The sequence below is a fragment of the Berghia stephanieae genome, chromosome 5 (genome assembly GCF_034508935.2).
Source record: "Berghia stephanieae isolate SIO BIC M18660-M18661 chromosome 5, UCSD_Bste_1.3, whole genome shotgun sequence".
In the NCBI taxonomy this organism is placed as follows: domain Eukaryota; kingdom Metazoa; phylum Mollusca; class Gastropoda; order Nudibranchia; family Aeolidiidae; genus Berghia; species Berghia stephanieae.
In genome coordinates, this window is record NC_088364.1 from 51,643,038 (window position 1) to 51,668,114 (window position 25,077).

Consider the following 25,077-nt stretch of genomic DNA (forward strand, 5'->3'; position numbering starts at 1 on the left):
CTGCTGTGTCTGCACAGTTCGATATGTCACGCAAGTGCTGCACGAATCTGTCACCCAGCCTCTTTCCGGTCTCACCAACGTAAGCAATCCCGCACAGGGAGCACGTAATCGCATAGACTAGATTACGGTCAGTGCAAGTGTTACCAGTGAAGTTTAAAAGTCAATTTTAAGTATGAATGTATAATACCGGCACAATACCGCCTTCAAAAGATTTCAAAATTAAAGTGCAGCCTCTCAAATGACCTTATTTGTATTTCAAAGAACGCCACAAGAAACGAGAACGTGTGAAATTTGAAGTTGTCGTTTTCTTGGAGTCCAAAACAATATTTCAACATTATCTTGTTACAAAGAAAGAAAGAAACAAACAAAAAGACAACGATACAAACAAAAAACAAAAACAAAAACCCAAACCCAACAACACAAGAAAAAAACCCTCCCTCAAAATCCACCGAAAAAAATAACAACATAAAAATAAAATACAAAAAAACAAACAAAAAAAAACAACAAAAAACAAAACACAAATCAAGACAAATAAAAAAAAAACAAAAAGGAAAAAGAAAGAAACAAAATAATGATAAAAAACAAACAAAAAACAATCATCATCAACAATAACAACAACAACAACAAAAGACAAAACAAAAGAAAACAAAAAAGTTTCTATCATAGCCATATTGCAACTTTCGATGTTTCTTCACTTTGATTCAAGACGAGACCTATTCCAATCGATCGTGGACGAAATGATAAAACGATATTTTAAATTTGATAAAATCGATTAACGCCACCCTCATTTTGTCAAAAAACTCTGAAACCTGGGACTCCAACCGAAGTCCCATGTTTAAGAGTTCTTGACAAGATGAGAGACATTTTAATCGATTAATAATTAAAGTACGACTATTCTGGCTACGATTTTTAAAATCATTTTTTTCACAGCGCGGCAGCATATACCCCCCCCTCCCCCCCCCCCCCCCCCCCCCCCCCCCCCCCGTCATCCGACAAAAAACATACTTTTCATTTAGGACAAACACCTTTTATTTCCATTATCGATCAGTCAAAATGACATTCAAGTTGTCAAAATTATCTAGACTGCGACTTCTTTAGGAAAATATAAATCACATATTTCAATTCTGAGGTTTGGGAACTGACTGTTGTATGTCATAATTTAAACCGATTAACAATTGAAACAAAACTTTTCTGACTGAAATTTCTATAAAGTATTTTGTCAGAGAACGGCAGTGTTCAAAGAGATCTTATCCAACTTGAACATAAATGCAGGTCTGATATCCGATCCCAATTATGGACCTACTTTAACATTGATGTAGAGGCCAATATTTTGCGTCATTTTTTTTGAGATTCCCATTAAAACAATGAGCCCATAATGAATTGGGTTATCTGACCTGCAAATACGTGCACGTCAATCGTATTCTTTCCAACAAAGCCGTCCTTTACAATAACGTAAAAACGATGAGTCGACGATAAAATATCGAGCCATTTTCCAATTTTTGTAGTGCGTCGCCAATCCGTCTCCTTGTTCCTGTCCCCAAGCTCATTTTGGGCCACAGGGGAATTAAACCAATTGAAATCATTCAGCGGGGAACACTAGATTCCTCTCCACAAAACCCACATCTGAACGTAGGTAAATAATGATATTATTATTCTATTCTGTAATGATATCATCTTTGCTGGGCAAAATTCAGACTGAAATATGTCCGCCCCCAATCAATTCATTTTAAATAACGAATGTGATAAAAAAAAGATATAAACTTTGCCAGATCGGCTGTGGATCGAAGGCTGTTCGCATGTCATATGAGTCAATGGTCTATCACTTTATCAAAAACTCCGCACCTTGATGTATACCCAACGCTGGTTCGTCTAGTATTGCGTGTAAGCCTTGCTAGTTTAATGATTGCCGATAAGCTATGTGTTTTTGAGTTAGGTTGAGTTTGTGTAGTACTGTTATTGGATGAAGACAGATTATTGTAAATGTGTTTATCTGAGTAGTGGTTTAGATAAAGTATCCGGGTTGGTAGTAGTATAGTAGTAGTAGTAGTAGTAGTAGTAGTAGTAGTTGTTGTTGTTGTTGTTGTGGTCACCGTTGTTTTTCTATCTTCGTATTCTTATCTCTTCTTCATCATCATCATCATCTTCTTCTTCTTCTTCTTCTTCTTCTTCTTCTTCTTCTTCTTCTTCTTCTTCTTCTTCTTCTTCTCTTCTTCTTCTTCTCTTCTTCTCTTCTTCTTCTTCTTCTTCTTCTTCTTCTTCTCTTTCTTCTTCTTCTTCTTCTTCTTCTTCTCTTCTTCTTCTTCTTCTCTTCTTCTTCTTTTCTTCTCTTCTTCTTCTTCTCTCTTCTTCTTCTTCTTCTTCTTCTTCTTCTTCTTCTTCTTCTTCTTCTTCTTCTTCTTCTTCGCCTATGGTGCTAACGTGCCCTATTTAGATAAGAGTGCATCATCTTCAGACTGAGAACTGGACACAACCAGTTAAAGGAACATATGTGGAGGATGTCCAGAGCAGGTGCCTCTGGACAATGTGACTGCGGACTTGAAAATGAAAATGGACATCATGTCCTAATGGAATGTCCAAAGTACAACCAATTGAGAAGGAACTTCTGGCCTGACCCAACCCCATACTCAAAGAAGCTGTACGGCAGTGAGGACGACCTCAGGACCACTGTGGGCTTCATTCACCAGACCGGACTGACCATGTGACGTGACGGGAACGAAGAAGAAGAAGAGATAAGAGTACTCAGGTTGATCATAGATGTGTTCAAATCGTAATGTGCTAAAACTTAGAAACTTGCTCATTGTTTCTAGGATTTCCAAGACTCGCTAAAGATGGAATGTGCTAGCCTGAATGGATAAGCACCCACAAGGAAATGGTACATGTAAGCACTTTGGACGGTATGTGGTAATTAAAAGGCTCAATAGTTCTGTCTCTAAAGCTATCCTTCTTTGAAAAAATAGACGAGATCATTTTTAATTATTTTTTTTGGACCACAACACGTTCTTAAAATATCGATCGATTAAAGTGATTCTCATCTGGTCAAAAACTCTCGAATCTGGAACTTCAATAAAGTAAGAAAACAGCAAAAACTTCCATTGCCCGACTACAAATATATATATATAATATATATATTATATATATATTAATATATAATTCAAAGACACAATATAGAATACAAAAAAAAAAAACCGAACAAAAAACAAAACACAAAACAAATACAAAACAAAACAACAACAAAAAAACCCAACAAAAAACACAAACAAAAAACAAAAAACAAAACAAAAAACAAAACAAAATAAAACTAACAAAAACAAACAGATCGAACAAAAACAAAAACAGAACAAATTTAAAAAAACAAAAACAAACCCGCCCCCTCCTCTCCCCTCGGGGGGAACAAACGAAAATTAAACCGGAAAAAAAATAACCCCACAGTCAAATACAAATAAGAAAATAAGACGAAAAGAAAATGAAACAAAAGCTAATAATAATTACATAGAATGGTTGCCATGGGAGAGATATAAACGTATCCAACGGTGACGACATCATCGCTTCAGGGCCCATAGCAACTTCGACAAGTCAGACACTCCCCAAAGCCAAGCTTTGGAAACAAGGAGCGACACTCCGAAAACCCCCCATTACTTATTCATGCGGTGTTGGAAAATTACATTTCTCTAGCACCATGCCACTTCCGCTTGGCCTTTTAAAACACAAATTTCCATCCCCCCCCCCCCCCCCCCCCCCCTTTTCTTGATTCCTTTCTGTATTTCTGTGTTCTCTTGTTATCTATCTAAAATGTTTTATTCCCTGGTGTGTGTGTGTGTGTGTGTGTGTGTGTGTGTGTGTTCTGTGTGTGTGTGCGTGCATGTGTGTGTGTGTGTGTGATTGTGTGTGTTTGTGTGTGTTTGTGTTGTGTTACGGAACCAGAAAACACTCTTTTGTGTGTGAGATAAGTACATAATATCTGTATCTCTTGTAGACTATCGCAATAATGCATAATATCGGGTGTAAAATTCGCATTTTCAATGTAACAATTTACGATTACATCTCATTTTTACGTTCTCTCGTGATGAGATTTGTGAAGCTAAACCCAAACCATGATTGTGCTTCCCATAACGTCTTTCTAACCCGTAAAATGGCGCTTTACTTAACATTTACGTTTGATCCTGCATTTTGAGATGATAGAGTCGAGTCGGCTAGACTATCCTTCTTCTGTTTTTCTGCCATTAAAATACTACTACTACTACTACTACTACTACTACTACTACTACTACTACTACTACTACTACTACTACTACTACTACTACTACTACTACCACTACTACAACTACTACCACCACTACCACTACTACCACCACTACTACCACTACTACTACTACTACTACAAATACTACCAATACTATTACAGCTACAACTACAAATATTAGACGACAACAACAACAACAACAACAACAACAACAACAACTACTACTACTACTATTACTACTACTACTACTACTACTATTACTACTACTACTACTACTACTACTACTACTACTACTACTACTACTATACTACTACTACTACTACTACTACTACTACTACTACTACTACTACTACTACTACTACTACTACTACTACTACTACTACTACTACTACTACTACTACTACTACTACTACTACTACTACTACTACTACTACTACTACTACTACTACCACTACTACTACTACTACTACTACTACTACTACTACTACTACTACTACTACTACTGCTGCTGCTACTACTACAAAAACTTTTACAATGCAAAAACCACTGATGTAGTCTCAGTGCTTTATATTTGTGGTCCCAAGCAATCAATTCTTACCACATAGGACGATACAAGACGCCTGTAAAACGCTGATTCAAACTCATTTTTCGACATTCAAAGCTGCCACTGTTTAAGTACTCATTTCACACCGAGTTAACCACCCTTGTCAATGTCTTAATTTTGTATCGCGGCTATGTGGTCTAGTGGTATGACACTCGCTTTCGGATCGGAAGGTTCTGGGTTCGAGCCTCGCGCTCGGCACATAGTTGAGTCCTTGGAAAAGGCTCTTTACTCACTTTTTCTCACCGTACTCAGGTGTAAAATGAGTACCTGGCCGTTAACAGCGTTGTCTTTGTCCGAAAAATTGTAATATCACCTAATAGGCGTCATGTCCCGTCCTACATGCTAAATGTTGCTGTTGACCAGGGACCCCTTGTAAAGCGCTTTGAGCACATTTAGTAGATTTTGCGCTATATAAAGCTCAATTCTAATCGTACACAATGAGACTCGAAATGGGGATCATCAGTTCAAGGTTGAGTATCATAATATTATCACTCGATGTGCGGCTTTGTGGTCTTGTGGCATGGTACTCGCCTTCGGATAGGAAAGTTAATGTTCGAGACCGCTCTGAGCGGCGCATAGTTGAGTCCATGGAAAAGGCTCTCTATTCACATTCTCTCACCATACTCAGGTACAAAATGAGTACATGGCCGTTAATAGCGTTGTGTCGACAATGGAATATGTACATGTTTTAGAACAACAAAAAGGGCGACAAACGGCCGCCGTCTACTGTATAAAATTTAAACAAAGTTCAATCGAGCACGCTGGGTGAACAAATAAATTATTGTGTGGCGTTTTGCCAGGGGAGATGCGATATTTAAATGAACAAAGCATTAGCCAATCGGAATATTCCCTGTATTTAGCCCTTATAATGTACAGACTATACTATTTCCGGTTTCATACAAACAAACATCCCTTATCCCATTGGGTGGGATTAATTACTATAATCTCATAGTACGAGTCCCGGGTTACTTAATCAATATACAAAGCATAATATGACTTTGAAATTTACGTTAGTTATCCCATAATTTGTCGAAACTAGTCTAATAAACATTTCAATCGTTCCATTTTTGACTTGATAATTTTAAAAATGCTGTTTCCTGTCTGTTTTTCTGTCCCTGTCACCGACCGATAATCTTGACCCAACGCTCGCGTGAACGTTGCAATTATAAGACGGGTAAGAAGTAATATTTTGAAGAACTAGCTAATTCTTTTTTAAAAAATGAATTAAAGAGACAAATGTGTGTGTTATTGAGTTACTAATTTCTTAAATTCATTTTTCTTCCTTCAATTGTCGCGAACAACTTGCTTCACTTCCACTGTGATTATTTACAGACGCGTCTGAATGTAATGACCAATGAAAATACCCAGACATATTGTGTTTAAGCAACGGTGATTGCACTAAAAAAAGCATATTTAAAAGAATGAATACAAAAAAAACCCCGTTAGTAATCAATATAAAAATATTTTAAAAAAACAAGAAAAGTAAATAGAATATAAATAACATTTTTAAAAACCCAACAAAACAACAAACAAACAAAAAACAAAACAAAACAAAACAAAACAACCAACAAAACAAACCCAAACAACAAATCAGTAGAGGGATAGTAGCTTGCGATATATACGAGTAGATACATAATATAGATAGTTCGAAGATGACGTCACTCAGGCCTTTGTTATTGTTTTTGCCATCCGCGTTTGTGAGTTGTTCTCACTAAACTGTATTAACCAGACCATAAAAGTTCATGGTTACACAGAGTTTGTGTGTTGGTCCGTTATAGATAGTATGCGCTTGGCTAAGAAGCTCATAACATTGCCATCCGGAAGTATAACGGACGAACACACAAAATTATGTGTAACCATGAACTTTTATAGTCTGGTTAATACAGTTCAGTGAGAATAACTCACAAACGCGGATGGCAAAATATAACAACAAAGGCTTGAGTGACGTCATCTTCGAACTATCTATACTTCCGAATGGCAATGTTGTGAACTCCTTGGCCAAGCGCATTCTATCTATACGTCGTCATTCATGTAGATGGTGTGGTGGCCGAATGGTCAAGACGTCGGCCTCAGAAGGCTTGAAATCGGCGCTGCGGGTTCAATTCCTGACTACGCAACTGTTTATGTTTTCTATTATCAAAGATTTTTTCAAAATATTATTGTTTTTCTCTGATCATTTGATCACTTTCTGAATGACCGAGATTTGCTTTGTTTATTTATTTATTTATTTATTTATTTATTTATTCAATCAGTTTGTACTTTTTGTTGCCTCTGATTATTTGTTCTGTTTCTGGGTGAAGTATTCAGAAAAAAAACTATAAAAGAAAAAAAAGAGAGTGGATCATTTATCATTTGCTACGTTTATAGAAAGAAAAAGGATGAAAACAAGTGGCACAGACGGTAATCGAGTCCACAGCGCCAATTGGATTCAATAGTCTGATGTCACGCCTCCCGGCAACGGCGGCCATCTTGGTTCTAAACAAAGAAAATCATTACTTTATAATTCTTCATGCTGGCTAGAACTTTGCATATGCCTTGTGATCAGAATGTGTAAAAGTCAAAACATGATCAAATTTATGTTTTTTTCCCCTCAGGATACGCTTTTATGCTCGCCGGAGAAATGTTTCATACGGGCGTCCGCCATTGTCCCGATAGTTTAGAACCAGTGTTACTAAGTTACCATGCGTCATTAGGAAGGAAGTGACGTTACGACTGTTGAAGAGTATTTCAAGCCTTTTTCCCCATTCGGCCAAGCCATCACCCTTGAATGGCAACTCATATTATTATGTGTACATAGTAAGCTACTAGATATCCCTCGACTGATTTGTTGTTTGGGTATTTTAAAATACTTTTATTAATATTTTGTTTACTTCTCTTATATCATTTCATATTTCTAAACAAAGAAAATCTGTACTTTTTAATCTTCATGCTGGCTATAACTTTTCATATGTCATGTGATCAGAATGTATAAAAGTAAAAACATGATCATATTTTTAATGTGTTTCTCCTCTGGATACACTTTTATGCTCGCGGAGAAGTATTTCATAAGGGCGTCCGCCATTGTCCTGATAGTTTAGAACCAGTTACTAAGTTACTATGCGTCATTACAAGGGAAGTGACGTCATGACTGCTGAAGCCTATTCAGCCTTGGCTTCTACACCTCAACTTCACAAATTAGGAAGGATGAGATGGTGGGTGGGTATGGGTTGAGGAGGAGGGGGGGGGGGGGGGCTTAAGGTTGAGAAGTGTGGGGGCGGGGGGTGGGGGGGGGGAGGTAGTTTCTATAATTTGTACAGGTTAAGTTAATTATGATCCCAAACATCCAATGCCTTTCATCACAAAGAATAGCAGGGTACTAATGATTTATAAACAGTCGAAATCCAGAAAGAGCAATGTGCTAGGAGTGGTGTACTACAAAGTTCACTTAAACAATTTAGAGGATAAATAACATGGGGGTTTCTCTTATTTCTTTACATCTCTTTCATTTTAGGCAGAGCAATTTGTATATAAATATATATCTGTATATATCTGTAACCGGGCAATGGAAGTTTTGGCTGTTTTTGTACTTAACCTTACACATTCTAGAGAGCATAGTGTTAAACCTTGTCATGGGCTACGCAAGTGATAAATCATCATCATCATCATCATCATCATCATCATCATCATCATCATCATCATCATCATCATCATCACCATTCATCGTGTTTTGTTGGCAAAGGGGAAACCCGAAAAACAAATTGGATTCAGTAGTCTGATGTCACGCGCCCGGCAACGGCGGCCATCTTGGTTCTAAACAAAGAAAATCTTTACTTTTTATTCTTCATGCTGGCGAGAACTTTTCTTTCCCTTTTCATATGCCTTGTGATCAGAATGTGTAAAAGTCAAAACATGATCAAATTGATGGGTTTTTTTTTCCTCTGGATACGCTTTTAAGCTCGCCGGAGAAATATTTCATACGGCGTCCGCCATTGTTCCGATAGTTTAGAGCCAGTGTTACTAAGTTACCATACGTCATTAGGAAGGAAGTGACGGTACGACTATTGAATCCTATTACCAAAAACAGATAAACAAAACAAAAAACAAAACAAAAAACGAACAAAAACAAACTTGAGCTTTTATATAGAGCAATATCCACGAAACGGGCTCAAAGCGCTTTACAAAGTGTGCCTTACCAACAACAACACGTAACATGTAGATCGAGGCATGACAGCCTGTTAGGCGATAGTACATTTTTTTCCGACAGAGACAACGCGGTTAATAGCCATGTACTCATTTTACACCTGAGTAGGGTGAGAGATTGTGAGTAAAGAGCCTTTTCCAAGGACTCAACTATGCGCCGAGTTAGGATCGAACCTCGGACCTTCCGATCCGCAAGCGAGTGTCATACCACAAGACCAGTTAGAGTGTGAGAATGCTATAGATAGTTCAAAGTTGACGTCTCCCGGGTCGGGTAATTCTCACTTAACAGTATCATCCAGACTATAAAAGTTCATGATTACACATAGTTCTGTGTCAAGGTCCGTTATACTTCCGGATGGCAAAGTTGTGAGCTACTTAGCCAAGCGCATACTATCTATATTCCTATCCCCTCGTTCGGATGGATCATAAATAAAAAAATATCCTGGGAAAGGTTTTGGTACCAGAATAAGAACTGCTATAGGCTTTAAGGATTACGACCCTTGATCATTTCGCAATATCAATATTCTGACTATTCTTTCTATCTATCCGTTTATTGAGTGAATGCATTTTCTACCAAATTCAGCCCCTTGATTGATGGACAGAGAATAATTACCAAGACCTTTCCACACGGGCTGGGATCTCAGTTTTGTGGCTTGTTGTTTAAAAATAAATTGATTGATTTACTGAACTTTGTTCATTTATAGAAACCACCGAGTCCTAAAAAAAGAATGTTTACACAATTAATCTTTTAAAAATTGAGCTTTATATATCCACTAAATGTGCTCAAAGAGCTTTACAATGAGTCCCTATTCAACAGCAACATTGAATATGTAGGACGGGACATGACACCTATTAGGCGATATTATAAATTTTCGCACAACGACAACGCTGTTAACGGCCAGGTACCCATTTTACACCTGAGTACGGTGAGAGAATGTGAGTAAAGAGCCTTTTCCAAGGACTCAACTATGCGCCGAGCGCGAGGCTCGAACCCAGGACCTTCCGATCCGAAAGCGAGTGTCATACCACTAGACCACATAGCCGCACGTGTGTGTTGTCATCATAATAGAACATAGATAACCACGCCTCTCGGACAGTAGTCATAATGTAAACGATGGCAGTGATTGGTTAACATAGCAAACAACACATGTTTTACTATCGATGGTATGTGTCTAAATGAAATACCCACGGTTCTACCGCTTGATCAATAATTGAAAGAGAGAACTATGTATGTCGGAATGATCTTGATAAGAAAATTGAATTTATGGATAACATATGTAAAATTTTGATAACATTTATGTATGTTTTCTAAATTAGAATAACTACAGATGTTTAAATTTGATAAACCAAAAATATCACAAGGAAAACACACACACACACACACATACACATACACATATATATATATTATATTATATATATTATGTATATATATATATGTATATGTATATATATAATATATATGTATATGTATATATATGTATATGTATATATATAATATATATGTATATGTATATGTATATATATATATATATATAATATATATATATATTAATAAATATATCTTAGTTTATCTCACTTTCAGAAATTATATATTATATCCTCTATAAACAAATACATTCAACCAAAGCTTTTAAAAGCCTTAAATTAAATGTTTCACACCTAGATCACCCAGACACGACGTGTACATATATGCAGGTCTGTCATTCGAACCCACATATGGGCCAAGTTGAACTTTGTTGTAATGAACAATATTTTGTGTCATTTTTTGAGATTTCCAATACAGCAATGACCCCATAAAGGGATTGGGTTATCAGACCTGCAAATAAGTGCACGTCGCCCCGAAATAAAACCGTTTTGAGACGACGAGTCACGTATTATAGCCTTGACTTCAGTTAGAGAAAGAAAAATGGAAGTCGCAAAAATCAAAGATTAATTCGACCTAAAAAAAAAACAAACAAACCAAACGAACTATTCTCTTGTAAAACACATACTTAGAAATTTGGCCAGAAAACTCGTCCCTCAAATATCGATCGACTTAAATGACCCTCGTCTTAGCAAAAACTTTGAAACCTGGTACTTCGCGAAGTCCCAGCCGAGATAAATCGATCGATATTTGAAGGACGAGTTTTTTCTGGCCAAATTTCTAAATATGTGTTTTTCAAGAGCACGGAAGTATTTGGAAAGTCCGTAGCAGCTACCAGGCGATAATACTGTTTGTCTTTGAGATGTAATGGTGAGGATGACGTGCATTGCCGTACTTTGGCAAAATACATATTATTTAAATTCATTTTCCCCAGGAACTTTTTTATTTTTAACTATCGATCGACTTGCCTTCACGGGTTTTGAGACTTTTTGGGGCGATTTTAGTAGCAGCGCGGTTTGGCTTTTTTTTGGGGGACTGCCATATTAGCAGTTTGGTTTGACTTTTTTGGGAAATATTATCTTGGTCTGATACGCTTATTTTTAGCAATTGGTTTTAGACTTTTTTTTGGCAAACTAGGCAGCTTGATTTAAGACATTTTGGTAATTATTTTTATGTCGGTGGTCATCTTGAACGATCGATATTTGAGATAAAACTTTTCTGGCTGAAGTTAAAAAAAAACAATAATAATATAATAATAATAATAAATAATATAATAAATAATAATATAATAATAAAATAATAACTAATAATAATAACAAATATAATAATAAAAAATATAATAATAATAATAATAATAATAATAAATAATAATAATAATAATAATAATAATAATAATAATAATAATAATAATAATAATAATAATATAATAATAATAATAATAATAATAATAATAATAATAATAAATAATAATAATAATAATAATAATATAATAATAAAAATAATAATAAATGATAATAATAATAATATAATAATAATAATAATAATAATAATAATAATAAATAATAATAATAATAATAATAATAATAATAATAATAATAATAATATAAAATAATAATAATAATAATAATAATAATAATAATAATAATAATAATGATAATAATTATAATAATAATAATAATAATGATAATAATAGTAATAATAATAATATTGTTGATGATAATGATGATGATGTTGATGATGATGATGATGATGATGATGATGATGATGATGATGATGACGATGATGATGATGATGACTGATGATGATGATGATGATGATGAAAAATGACGATGATGATTAATCTGTCATGAACGGCTCAGAGCTACAAGGCTAATATAACACACACGTAAAGTTATCCTAATCTGTGAATATTACGTTGTATGAGTATTACATACAGTCACAATCAACCAAACCCCCCCTCCCCCCACCATCTCCACACTCCCCCATAAACATAAAAACAAGAAATGCAGAAAGTGCAGGCAGGAAATTGGCATGAAAGCATTGATCAATAGTACGAGAGTTGTATGGGACCGTGCCAGAAAATGTAACTAAAGGGAAATTGACAGATACGGAATTCCAACTTCAGAGAAAAAAAATGGTTCTTCATTCCTTTTTAAGATCTTTTATTTATTGTCTTTAGGTACCCGGAGATATAGTACGTTTCGCACATGGTCACACAATGTCTTTGACTTTAAACAAGAAATATTTTAAAAAGTAGTCCGTCAGAGGCGTTAAGCCCATGGGGCCGGAGTTTAATCTCAGTTTCGATAGCGTGAAACGGACAATAGCCATTGCTTTCTACCCTTTGGATAGAACGTTAATCGCGAAATATTTTCCGCCTGTTCTAACAGACCAAGTCACACAATCATTGCTAGGTCGTGGACAGAGGAGGGGTCTGAAAATAATCCCGACTTCACCCGGGATCGATCTCGGTCCTTCTGGGTGTGAAGGGAGTTTCTACCAACTGAGCAATCGGGACCCCCAAAACTGGGACAAAATACACCCATTTCATTTTGAAACTAGAACTTTTTAAGGGCCGCTCTCTCTGAACAGTTTACTTTCATATTCACATTAAAAGCAGATTTTCTAGATAATCATTTGAATCAACGTGTGTTAAAATATACCCTTAATTAACAAAGCTATGACAGTTACTCGTTTATCAATTCGTAAACATTAGCTTTATAATTTTTAGATTCGTCAGTAATACTGTTCCGGTTGGCAAAATTCAATACGGGTTGAACGGAACAATTTTGATTCCTAACCCTATTTTAAAAAAAGAATATATGTCTAGTAATTTATCCTATTTAATCGTCCAGATTTTAGATTATCTGCTTTTCGATTATATTTCTACATCAATCAATATCTGAATTAAATTTTCTTTTGGTCAAAACTTTAAAAATGTGTTTTGTAAGAAATGGCAAAATTGTGGGATGAAGAAAATGTACTCGTTCCTCTAGAATAAGCACCTAATTTAGAGTGCACGAGCCTTGTGAACCTTTCAGTAACTAACTGTGTTGATGTGATATCAAATAATTAACTTATGACTGGTATGTTTTGATAACAAAACATGTATCTTACAAGAACTCTTACAAGTACCAAATATCACATTACTAGTCCATATAATTTACAGGTATCTATTTATATACAATATTCTAGTAGTGGGAACCATCATTCCATATTATAAATTGTACACGATGTGCAATGCACATAATTTTTTTTATATTCAGCGTTGTTTCTGCATTTTTACTTCGTGTACACAAGACCAAGGACGTTATAAGATAATTAAAAAGCGATTATTGTATTGGCACAAGTTTGGCACCACAACGACTATGATTTTAAGGGATGCTATGATTTTCACTTGAATTTTGAATACAAGAAGGAGCTCTTGCTATATCTAGTGATATAAAAATCTACGGAACCAGCTAACCTTTTTTTTTTGGGGGGGGGGGGGGGGGGGGGGTTATATTTTGACTGACTCAAAACGGTATTGGTTATGTTGGAGTATTGGTTATGTTGGAGTAATATAGATGCTAAAAATGGAAATTATGATAGAAAATAATATAAAGGCAGAACAAGATATCTATGTTGTTTTTTTTCTCCAATTGAATTCAAAATATTCTTGATTGTCGGAATATGCGGCATATTACCCAGAGTACAAAGGAGCAATAAAAAAAAAGACTACGTTCTTCCGTCACGGCATCATTGGATACATCGCTAAGCATTCCATGAAAGAATTTTAATAATCCATCAAACAAGATGTCTGATGTCAACAGGAGTCATCCATGTTGTCCAAAGTGAGCCAATTGGAGGTTGGTAATTTTGCCCAAGGAAAAAAGAAACAAAAGTGCCCGAAGAAGGACTCGAACCCAGGCCTTCCGGGTCACAGTGCATTGCCTTAACCCCTCGGTAACTCCACCCCCCCCCCCTTCCAAGGAGTAATGGTAGCGTATCAGACATTACAATAAATAAATGAATATTAGATATTTCTCCGACATTTAAATTATTATACAGTACACAGACCTAGGTAAATATAACAATATCTACACCAACACCAGTAAACTAGCTCCCAATAACATTTACTCATGCACTCCCATACTTTCTCCGACATAATATTTTGACATCTGGTGCCGCTATATGGTCTTGTGGTATGACAATCGCCTTCAGATTAGCAGGTCTTGATTCCGAGTCCCGCTCTGAGAGGCGCATACAGTTGAGTCCTTGGAAAAGGCTCTTTATTCACATTCTCTTATCGTACCTAGGCGTAAAATAAAAACCGGACCGCCAACAGCGGTGTCTCTGTTTTAAAAAAAATGTTATAATATCCCTTAACAGACATCACGTCTCGTCTTACATGATAAGTGTTGCTGTTGGCTAGGGGCCATAGGTAAAATGCTTTGAACACATTTAGTGGATATTGTAGAATATAAAAGCTCACGTCTTTTTGGCATCTGGTTGAACCCGATGTAATAGCGTTCTGAGGCAGAGAGCCACGAATGTGATCGTCGCCATTGTTATGTTATAGCCTGATAGTGAAATCGAAAAGGACTGGCAGTTTGACGTCATTATTTGGTTTTTGCACAGCATAGTGAGTTGTCGTTAGTAGAGCTCATGAAAACAAGTTATTTCATTGGTTGAACTATTGAATACAACTCACGATTTGTTTTCTTTTGTGGCAAAAGACTGGCATTTTGACGTCATCTTTTGGTCTGTATCAGGCCATAATTTTACGAAGGCCACGAAGTGATACACTACCTGGATTAGTTTTATCTCAATAGAATCAAATCAATGACCAGATTCATTAACCAGTCAACTGCCGTACTCAGGAAAAACTCGTATTTAAAAATGTGACCAGAAAACACATCCTTCAAATAACCATCAATTTAAATGACCCTCCTCTTAGAAAAAAAACTTTCAAACATGGGACTTCGCTCCAAGAGGAGTGTCATTTAAATCGATCGATATTTGAAGGACGAGTTATTTGGCCAAATTTTTAAATACAAGTCTTTCCAGAGTACGGCAAATAACTAGTTAATTTCCCTCGACTGTTACAAAAACCAATAGGCAGTTACTTGGCAACCAGTAGCATAAAATGACCATTCTATGTCATAATTGTAATGAAATAAGGGAACAGTGTTTTATCACACTTGTATTTTATTGTATACGAGAGAAGCCAGCGCAAAGATTCCATGTCCAATACCATTAATTGAACTTTGGGATTAAAACCTTTTCGAGGTCCAATATCTCATTTGGTAGAGCAATTAATTGTTTCACAACTAAAGGCACTTGAATTCAAGGTAGATATTGATAGTGTGTGCCAGCTAAGAAGCTCACAATATTGCCATCCGGAAGTATAACGGACCAACACACGAAACTCTGTGTAGTCTTGTACGTTTATAGTATGGTTAATACAGTCGAGGGGTGGGAGGGGGGGGGGGGGGATAATCTCGACTGCACCCGAGATTGATTTCGGTCCATTTACGCGTGAAGTGAGTGCTCATGCTCTACCTATTGGGACGCCCAAAGGGTAGAAAACAACAGAAATTATATGTTTAACGATAAAGAGAAACCGGGATAAACTCTGGCCCGATAGGCTCAAATGACTAGAATAAATATTCTAATAATAATAATAATAATAATAATAATAATAATAATAATAATAATAATAATAATAATAATAATAATAATAATAATAATAATACTTATAGAGCCCCTTTCCAACAAAAGTGCTCGGAAGCGCTTATATATAGAATACGCACATGCGTTCATATTTTGCATTCAATAAAATCAAAATCACTCACAGAAAACTGAAGGAAATACTCTGTCTTCAAAGAGGCTTTAGGAGGACAGAGAATTACAGTATCTGGTGTCCGCTGAAAGAGTATTCCACACAGAAGGAGCAGCAGAATACGCGAAAGCACGTCATGAAAAATTCGACTTAGGCAATGATTGAAGTCCCTGGTTTTAGATTTCTGGAGAGATACGTTGAAAACAAATTTGGACTACAGTCCCGACGCCACATACACGTTTGGTCTTCAATATAAGACAATAGATGGAATAAAATTGACGAATAAAATTGACGTCACTCAGCTCTTCAGTTTCTGTTTTTAGACAGCGATTCCGATGATTAGTTATCACTAAAGTATATCGATCAGACTATTAACGTTTAAAGGTTACACATAGTTTTGTGTGTTGGTACGTTATATATGGCTGGCGGATGTTGTGAGTACTCTACCCACACTCATAACATCAATAGTGTAGACGACACCCAATTGTGTTTGTGTTTTAACAAATTACCAGTGATACTGTGATTAGTATGTCATAAACAGTCTTGGTAGTTTATATGATATTATAGAATGTTTGCAAATGACATATTATACATTTTCCCTTCATCGTTTATCGTGATGGAGTATGAGTAATGAATCAGATTGTTGGGATTATAAGAATAGTTATAATAAATTATGGTAATGATTTGTAGTGGTATGTGATAGTTGACGATAGAATAATGAGAAATAATTGTGGTAGCGTTTTATTTGTAGTAGTGGTGGTGGTGGTGGTAGTATGGTAGTAGTAGTAGTAGTAGTAGTAGTAGTAGTAGTAGTAGTAGTAGTAGTAGTAGTAGTAGTAGTAGTAGTGGTGGTGGTGGAGGTAGTAGTAGTAGTAGTAGTAGTAGTAGTAGTAGTAGTAGTAGTAGTAGTAGTAGTAGTAGTAGTAGTAGTAGTAGTAGTAGTAGTAGTAGTAGTGGTGGTAGTTAGTGGTGGTAGTAGTAGTAGTAGTAGTAGTAGTAGTAGTAGTAGTAGTAGTAGTAGTAGTAGTAGTAGTAGTAGAGTAGTACAGTAGTAGTAGTAGTAGTAGTAGTAGTAGTAGTAGTAGTAGTAGTAGTAGTAGTAGTAGTAGTAGCAGTAGCAGTAGCAGTAGTAGTAGTAGTAGTAGTAGTAGTAGTAGTAGTAGTAGTAGTAGTAGTAGTTGTTGTTGTTATACTAGTAGTCGTAGTAGTAGTTGTGATGCTGGTGGTGGTGATCTTGACGGTAATCTGAGTCTTAATAATGATATGATGATGATGATCATGATAACAATGATGATAAGGATGACGATAATAGTAATAATAATGATGATGATAATGATAAAAATAAAATATAAATTATTATTATTATTATTATTTATTATTATTATTATTATTATTATTTTATTATTATTATTATTATTATTATTATTATTATTATTATTATTATTATTTATTATTATATTATTATTATTATTATTATTATTATATTATTATTATTATTATTATTATTATTACGATATTATTATTATTATTATTATTATTATTATTATTATTATTATTATTATTATTATCAATAATAATACTAATACTAATACTACAACAACAACAACAACAACAACAACAACAACAACAACAACTACTACTACTACTACTAATAATAATAATAATAATAATAATAATAATAATAATAATAACAATAGTGATGATGATGATGATGATGATGATGATGATGATGATGATGATGATGATGATGATGACAAAAATATGGTACTGATAAAAAGTAGATAGTTATTATATCAATGATAACCCCACCCACCAAAACAATGACAATTGATAAAAGTAACAATGGGATTGGTTATAATCATCCCAACATTAATAATAATAAAAAAAACGGCAACAATAAAGACAAAAATTTAATCGGTCTCGCAAAAACCGAGATGTCCACACAGCGGGTAGAACCCACGTCCTTCTAAAAGAAAAAATCAAGCGATAAAACGATCTTATCGTCAACCAGCCCAGCCCAAAAGAAAAGAGAATTAAGTGTTTGATAAACGAGACAAAAATCAATTTCCATAAGTTGGGAGACAGACCAGCAATAAATCAGAGCAAATAATCTTCGTGTCATAGAAGAACCATTGACATTAATGTTTTCTTTTTTCTTTTTTGTTCGCCATCTTTTTTTTTAATGATAAATGTAGAAGCACGAGATTTCACGAGACTTCACGAATGACTTCTAGAAGTGACGCCTCTTGGCCCAGACAAGACTTTCCGGTTGTCTGTAAAAATTTGGTCTCGAGCACTCTGGGACTGACTTAGTTTAGTCCCAGCTTCCATTTTACAGCTTCTTGTCTCCCCTTGCCGAGTGATTTCAATTCAATTCGCTCGGAATGTTCTCGCTCTAATGTGCATTTTAAATTTCTAAATCTAATATCGTTATTATTATAAAGTTGGTGAAATCGACAACGGCTTAATTCCAACTTCTCTCGAGATGCGAATGACTTGTGGACGGCTGATTGTTTTTATACTGAGAATCGTTTTTGACTATAATAAGTGAAGTCAGACTTAATGACTGCATTTACGTTTTGCTACTTGCAAATACATTTATAGTTTGGAGGAGACTTGTTTATTTACTGAAGTCTTTCTATTTGTCATCCTTCATAGTTGTTTCTGGAAAATTAAAGGAAATCACCCAAATTGGAAAAAAAAAGAAAAGAGGGGGAAAAAGATATAAAAGGCGCAGCGCACAACGAGGGGCTGAAAAAGATGTGCAAAATACGATCAATTATATATAGGAAACACTCCTTGTTTTGATGAGTTTGTGCGACTATGAGGTCTAGTGGTATGACACTCACTTTCGTATCGGAAGGCCCTGGGTTCGAGCCTCGCTCGGCGCATAGTTGAGACCTTGGAAAAGGCTCTTTACTCACATTCTCTCACGTACTCAGGTGCAACATGAGTACCTGGCCGTTAACGGCGTTGTCTCTGTCGAAAAAAATGGAAAATCGCCTAATAGGCGTAATGTCTCTTCTACATGTTACGTGTTGCTGTTGGTCAGTGACCATTGTAAAAGGCTTTGAGCACATTTAGTGGATATTGCTCTATATAAAACCTCGTATTTTTATGAGTCCAAATTAACAATCCGGCTAACTGTCAGAAGTAACTGCCATAATTTTGTTTAAACTTTTAATAAATCGAATATTTAAAAAAACCGAAAGTGGCCGAATTTTGCTCACGCCTATAGGCATTATTACTGAACCGATTTTATTCGTCTCAATCTAAATTATTTTCCACGATAGTACCTATAACATTAAAATAAATAAGCGTCTGTGCGTAACCCCCAACCCCCCCCCCCCCCACCCCCGTCAATTTGTGCTTTGTCCACGCCATGTTTTTTATATTTTAAAGATAAATCGACAATGGAGATGTGTTGCCAGAGTCATTTTTGCGCGCCTGCTGACTTCATCACTGAATCGATTTTAATCGTGGTTAGCTCAAAATATTCGTCTCGATCTATCTTAATTTCTACGATAGTATAATAGTTACAAAGAATAAGTCCCTTTTCATAATCAGTCTTCTTTTAATCTTCAGATTTTGCGTGTTCTCCACTATAGTGTTTAGATTATCAAAGTCACATTCGCTTGGGTTGTTAGGAAAGTTTAACTTTCAACGCCTCTGTTTGTCAAAATGATTTTGACTCTTTACAAGCTGTTTCTAAAGGCAATGTGGCATGAAGTGAACAAGGCTGACATCACTCAACTCTTTGTTATTGTATGGGCGATTTGTTACCATGATCAATCAGGCTATGAATGTTTAAGATTACACATAGTTTTGTGTGTTGATAAGTTATATCAATCTGGCGGATGTTGAGAGTATTTTACCGAAACGCATAACATCAATTAATTGAATTTAACGATTGCCCTGAGTAGTGTTAACAATTTGGCAATTGGCATTTTATTTGCGCCGTAAACACCGTTTGAGATTCATTTTTTTCTAAATGGATATGTAGACATACTTATAAAACCCCTGCCAATTTACGACTTAAAAAAGAGATTGAAAAATGTAATTGGGATAAACTATTAGTTAAACTAAAAAAAACATGTAAACATATTTTGGCAACAACTTATTTATTTTCGCAACGACGACAAATTACAGAATGTAAGTAGATCTAACGAGGCGTTTCGTACTTATTCTATTACTAGTGCTTGGAATATCAATTTATTTAAAACGAAAGGGAAAGGAAAACAAAGTACTGGAAGCTTTTAAAAATCGGGATCATTTGTTCCAAAAATTAATGATATAAGGAAACAAATAATTTCAATGGACACAAAAAGTAGAAAAGCAAAAAAGACACAAATTTTAAAGATAAACCGAAAAAAAAAACGTAAGAAAATTAAAACAAATCCCAAAACAAACAAACAAAATTCATTTTAAAGAGGTGAGGAAGGGGGGGGGGGGTGGGGGGAAGAGACCAAATAGAGAAAAACAAACAATAGGAAAAACGAAAGAAACCCAAGAAAAACGAATAATAAACATACAAAAAATAAATAGGCAAATAAATAAAAATAACACATCAAAAGATATAGAATCTAAACAAACAAAAGATGAGACATTAAACACACAACACCACAGAAATTTAAGAAGTTTGATATCAAATTTGTTGTTAGCTGAAGAAGAAGAAGAAGAAGAAGGTAATCCAAAAAGGTAATCCAAGAGAATCCATTCCTTGATACATGTTATATCTTGTTATATATATAGGCAGCCATTATGATTTGTTATTGTAAAACTGATATCAAAAGTAGAGAAGGACGAAGAGAAGAAGAAATAATAATGATAATAATAATAATAATAATAATAATAATAATAATAATAATAATAATAATAATAATAATAATAATAATAATAATAATAATAATAAAAAGAAACAGAAGAGAGGGTCGTATACAAAGAGATAGTTCGAAGTTGACGTCACTCACGTCATTGTTATCGTTTTTTTTGTCATCCGCGTTTATGAGTAATTCTCATTAAACTGTACTTGCCTGACTATAAATTTTCATGGTTACACAAAGTTTCGTGTGTTGTTCCGTTAGTATAACGGACCAACACACAAACCATGTGTGACTTTAAACGTTTTTATAGTCTTGTTAATACAGTTTAGGGAGAATTACTCATAAAAGTGGATGGCATAAAAACAATAACAAATACCTTAGTGACGTCATCTTCATGCTATCTATACCTGCATTGTGTCCGATGGAGTTACTTAATAGGCTAAAAAATGGAATATTTAGTCATATTTTCCTGATCATTTTAAATTTAGACTTAATTGTATAAACTAGTTCAGCCTTACCGAAGACATGAAATAACTGAGATAGAGCGAAATGGATGCGTTAGGCCACGGCCATGCCTGTCTCTGTTGTTGGTTCTAATGTTTTGTGATATGAGGTAAGAAATAGCAACCTCTTGATAATGATGTTGTTGTTGAGAACAATAGGAATATGCAGCGGTAACTCTGAAGAAACACATTTTCACATTCTGGCCAGAAAAAAAAGATTCGAGTTTAAAAATCCATCGATTAAAATGACACTCATCTTGTCAAAAACTCTCAAACCTGGGACTTCAAGAAAATGTCCAAGGAAGTCCTGGGTTTCAGGCTTTTTTTTGTTGTTGTTGACTAGATTAGAGTCATTTTTATCGATCGATATTTGAAGGACGAGTTTTCAGGCCAAAATTGTTAAAATGTGTTTTCTTTCTAAGTGTACATGTACTATTTATAGACTATGCAAGCACGCAAAGATATGATCCTCGACAGGTTTACAATGAGTAGAATCAGCGTCTTTGTGATAAATAGTGAGCTGATAACTTTTATGAAAGTCAAGGTTAAAACTGAACATAAACAGATGCAAAGATGTGAGATAAAAAACTGTTAACAATAGAATGGAGAGAGAGAGAGAGAGAGAGAGAGATAGAGAGAGAGAGAGAGAGAGAGAGAGAGAGAGAGAGAGAGAGAGAGAGAGAGAGAGAGAGAGAGAGAGAGAGAGAGAGAGAGAGAAAGAGAGGGTCAGAGACAATGTGAGAGAGGATATACACATATCCACACACACACACACACACACACACACACACACATACACGCACACATACACTGCTGGAAAGTGCGAGATAGAGCGAGAGAGATAAAGATAGATAAAGAGATAGAGATAGATAGATAGATAGAGATAGATAGATAGATAGAGATAGATAGACAGATATATATATATATATATATATATATATATATATATATATATAGAGAGAGAGAGAGAGAGAGAGAGAGAGAGAGAGAGAGAGAGAGAGAGAGAGAGAGAGAGAGAGAGAGAGAGATATGAGACGCGGTACAGGTGGTTTGAATAAATTCCTATCGTATTTCACTATTCCAATCATCGAATGCCACTCACAAAATACATCACTGTCTTTAAAAAGATAAATGGAAAGATTTAAACTAAAATTGAATTCAATTACTCGAAATAGGATAAATAAAGTACGGAACACCTTCAGAAGAATATAAGTGTAAATGTTGCTGCTCGAAGTTCAAAGAAATAAATAACAATGTGAATTTGAATGTAAGCTTCAATTTAATATACGAAAACAGATAAAATGGACGTGTCGGGTTTCCCCTTTATCAACAAAACAGGATGCATGAAACAGTAGTGTTTCAGAATAATCAGAACAATAAAAGGGTTTGTTTGCATCGCAATTGAACGTGACGATTTTCCTATGGTTGGTAAGGAGAGGGTTAATATGGAATAGTTTTTATCCTTATTTATATCGCAATCTATCGTAAACCACAGACTCGTGGTAGTAGAGTTAGAAAATGATTTAGGCATTGTCTTATAGTATAAACAAACCGAGCATTACAAGAATGTATGCCCAAAACAGCTAGATATATACTGTGAAAAACAAAACAAAAAAAAAACAACACGTTTTCAAAATTTTGGCCAGAAAACTCGTCGTTCAAAATGACCGTCTTCTTGTCAAAAACTCTCACACATTGGACTTCAACCAGAAGTTCCAGGTTTGAGTTTTATTTATTTATTATTTTTTTTTTTTGGCAAATGAGGGTCATTTCAATCGATCGATATTTGAAGGACGAGTTTTTGGCCAAAATTGTAAAAAAAAAAAAATGCTTTGTTTCAGAGTACGACAGAAAAAACCTTGATGCCTATATATATTCATATCACATAGATAGACAAGTACTGTCGTAAAATGACAAGCACCTTTTTAAACTAAGCCATAAAAGGTGACCTCAAATATCGATATATTCAGAAGCCTCTCCCCAACCCCTTAAACTTGTTGTAAACTTTAAGACATTTATAAAACCTATCATGGGGTCGGTTTGGGATTTTGACCAGTTGTTGGTCATATTAATACAACATCTATCAACATATGAAGGTAATGTTTCTGGCCAAAAGTAAACAAAAAATTCGTTCATTATACAGTAGAGAAGAGGGCGGAATAAACAAATACAAATGAATATGCTAAACACAGAATGCCAGAACTATAAACACAAATACAAATGAGATAAAGCTAAATTGATCGTAAAGTGGGCACACTTCTAGATATACAATGTTAATTATTATCCATTAGATTCCCGAGATAAGATTAAATAATTGAATAAAACCCACACCAGTAATTAGTAATTAATCAAAATATTCTTTATCACAATGTGAGGTAATAATTATATAAATAAAATGAAACTCCAACAGAACGGTTAAAAATAAACTAATTCACGCACATACACACAACTGTAAACACACAAAAAAACATGAAGAAATTGACAAAAGATAACTTACTGTACATATCACCAACACACAGTAATGACAACAACAATAATATTCATTGCCATCTTGTTGTTCAAACAGTTAAACACCGGTAATCCGTATAAATGTGCTTTCGATCTCAATAGATAAGTGGAGTAGGTGATGGTGAGTACCCAAACAAACTCACGCCAGAGGGGAGATAGACGACGACGGTGGGGAAAGTCAGTGCGGTAGGCAGGGATGGAGATGGAGAAGGAGAAGGAGGAGGAGAAGGAGGAGGGTGAGGATGCATGCACGATCATAACATCACCGGCTCCCACTCGTGTTCGTTTGTAATGAGTATCGGACGGCGTGCCTCAAGCGTGACGTGCTCCTTCTGTTGTTTTGTTTTTATTTCAATTTAAAAAAAATTAATATATTATTATCAAGATTAACCTTTTTTCTACGAGATCAATTTCATTCAAATTATATTTTATTATATTAATGCTATGCGTTTAGGAAAACAAACATCTGCCAGTCGGATATTACGTACCAACACACAAACTGTGTAACCTTAAACGTTTATAGTCTGAGTGATAATAATAAAATTTAGTGAGAACTAATCACCAAAATAGCGGTCTAAAAACAATAACAAACAGCTGATTGACGGTCAATTTCGTTCCTTCTACATAACAATTTATATTACGGCTGTTACAAACTCAAGACTAAGGTAAGACTAACGCTTGGTTATCCCACACACTCTTGCCCGTCATTGGTGTGCTGGATGTCGTAAAATCGAACGACTCCTTATTCTTTATGAAAAACAACTTCATTTGTGCCACGCATTTATTTTATTGGTATTTTAAAGGTTTATATTATTTTTTACAAATACCAAGACATTTTCAAAAATAAAAACAGGATTCACTCAGTTTTAGGCTATTAAAGCACACTTGGTCGATGATGACACGAGTAATGCAGGTTATCCAAAACGTTACTTTTACCAAACCAAAGAAGTTTTCAAAATGAGACTTTCGTCATAGATATGACGAGGGCGTTATAGATAGTATGCGCTTGGCTAAGAAGCTCACAACATTG

General features: G+C 35.0%; 1 protein-coding gene across 1 annotated transcript in view; it reads right to left on the reverse strand.

Moving 5' to 3' along the window:
• The window catches only part of LOC144973154 (neuronal acetylcholine receptor subunit beta-3-like), a 142,173-nt gene extending 117,985 nt beyond the window's left edge, over positions 1 to 24,188 (reverse strand). The window contains exon 1 of the mRNA XM_078915270.1: positions 24,037 to 24,188. The gene's annotated coding sequence lies outside the window, so the exon portion shown is untranslated. The remainder of the gene's footprint in view (positions 1 to 24,036) is intronic.
• Between the last annotated feature and the right edge of the window lie 889 nt (positions 24,189 to 25,077).